We start from the raw sequence: 2,665 nt of genomic DNA, 5'->3' as shown, positions 1-2,665 counted from the left end.
CACAATTAATCAAAACACGCACTCCGGTTCTTAGATTAACATGAGACAACACGTTGATTTTAAGAATCACACTCTGATGGAATATAGTAATTCCATACAATACTGCGATTTTTCCCTAATACAGAAGACCATACAGAAATCACAATTTATTCAAAAGGAAAATGAAAAATAAAGCATAATTATTTTGAGAAAGTTTGTGAGAGGCTAGACAAGGCTCAGAGTATCAGACTAATGATCTGACATGCAAAATATTTCCAATATATGGCTAGAGATTAGTGGCAGATCAAAGAATTCAAAGGTTCCTGAGAACCAAACATCCTGCCTCTCTCATAGCACTTAATAGCAACCCTCCCAAAGAGAACTATAGTTAGTTATAGCCTTTGTTTAAAACACTCCTTACTCAGTCAAGAACTCCAAAATTATAAAAAGGGATTTTAAAATAAAAAGTCCTACCAACAGCACTCTTCTTTTGTGTTTGCATTCACTAACACATAAGAGGAACGCACACAACTTCTGATTTTTAGAAGGGATTAGCAATTGCTTTCTCCCTTAGGAACTAATATGTTTCACGCTAGGTCAGTGGTCTTGAAAGTAGAACTGAGAGAGTGTAATAGTTCTATAAAATAGCATTCCAGAAAATCCTTCTAAGAGTTAACTTAAATTATCACAAGAAAGCAATGAAGAGAAATCTGAGATTGTATCAGGCTCAATAAGAATCCTGTTTTTCCACTAAAGCAAGATTTAAAGGTAATTCTTCTGATTGAGTTTATTTCTTTAAAAAAATTCTTAAAATTGAATTCTGTATTCAGCCTCCACTCATTGTTTCCTGGGACAAGACTAAATAGCAGCCTGAAAAGATATTTCCCCTTTAAAGTACATATTCAGATCATCCTTTAAAGACATAAATAGACTGAGCTCCTGGAATCCTGGAATTCCTATGACTAGGAAGTTGTCATAACCATTCTCTGTCTTAAATCCAAACTTTCATATGCATTTCTTGAACTCCTGAACACGTGGAAGGACAATAATCAGGACACGCTCACAACAATGCTAATTATATATGAAATAGATAATGCTCAAAGGATCTCTTGTGTGAACTTGTCCAGTGTTTCTAGGAACCCTGTAAAGTTTTAGTGTACAAGATGGTCTCAAGTAATAATGCTTTCCAAATCTGTTTTCCAAGAACTCCACTCTCTCTCCTGATGCTGCACACCTGCCTGTTCTTACAAATCTGAGTTTCCTCTTTCAGCTTATCAGTTAATACTTCCAACATGGGCAAGACCTCTCTCCCTTGTCTTACATGTATGATGAAATAAAAGTTTTAATCCATTAAAAAAGATATCAATTAAATTGAAGATAATAAATTCGGAGAGCTACAGCACTAATTGTAAAATGTTCTAATAATCCCAATAAGTAGTTCCATCAACACCAGAACTAGTGAAGCCTGGTTTCTTACCCATTTGTGTCCCATTGTTGATTTACTTCGGCATGTAAGGTATGAGCTCCAACTTGGAGCACTAAAAAGGAGTATGCACATACCTCCTCCTCTTTCATCTTTTTATCCCCTCCCTTTTCCCACATCTCTTGTATGGATTTTTTTGCGCTAGAAAGGAATGTTTTCAAGCTGACAGGAAGTCTGTATTCAACTCAGTCATCAGTTTCTACGAAACTTGTAAGAATCTAATTATTTTCAAGACATTTTTTTTTCAGATGACTTTGCTGAAACCAGACAATAAAATCCAAAGTTACTTACTGGGGGAAAAAAGAAGATAACCTGTCAGATATATAAAAAAAGCATATACCTAGCGTCCAAAGGAAGAAATAATGAAAAATTGGGTTTATTTGCTGTTATATTATAAATGCACTGAGAATATTATGAACAATATAGTGTAAAGTATAGCTATTTGTAATCAGTAAACTGAGGACCTACAGAAGATGTGTGCATAATGTCTTACAAGAATTCAAAGAAAATAGAGAAAAACAGTATTTCTCATTGTATGTTTATAACCATCCTATATGAAAAAATACAAATAAAATTCATAACAGTTTTTACCACCATATGTTTGGGACTGAGGTTTCTGTCAACAAAGAGAATTTCAGAATCTTCCTCATTTTGTCCTATTTTAATTGTCAAAGTATATATTTTGTCTTTTGCAGATTTTTAGTTATGTTCTTTCAAGTGAAGGTCAAAAAAAGTTAGCTTATAAATTTCAGCCTGAAGTTATCTGAAATTCTTGAAATGTTAAAGCACAGACAGAATTAAAATAAAAGCAAGGTTCATTTTTATAGACATGCTTTCAGTGAAAAAATAATGCTTGCTTCCTATATTCATTTTGTAGGCATTACCTATTTCCAAATTTTTGCAAAACCTCTTCATTTTTGCCCTCAAGTTCTTCATTTTCACATTTCAAAGTGTCCAATGCTTCATTAATATTGAGAATCTTTTGCTTTATATTCTGTAGATCACTTTTCCTGCTGGATTTCTAGTGAACATTAAAACATTAAGACACCTTCAGTATAAGTTGAAATTATTTCAGGCCAGCACAGAAGATGCAAGTATGCAAGCATTTTTACTTCATTTATTAAAAAAACCAACAAAAACTTACTAATTCTTCCACAGCTTTAATCACTTCAGAAGAAACATCTGATATTTTTACGCTCTCAT

The sequence above is a fragment of the Charadrius vociferus genome, unplaced genomic scaffold (genome assembly GCF_000708025.1).
Source record: "Charadrius vociferus isolate BGI_N301 unplaced genomic scaffold, ASM70802v2 scaffold75, whole genome shotgun sequence".
NCBI classification, from domain to species: Eukaryota; Metazoa; Chordata; class Aves; order Charadriiformes; family Charadriidae; genus Charadrius; species Charadrius vociferus.
This window is presented reverse-complemented; position numbering follows the sequence as displayed.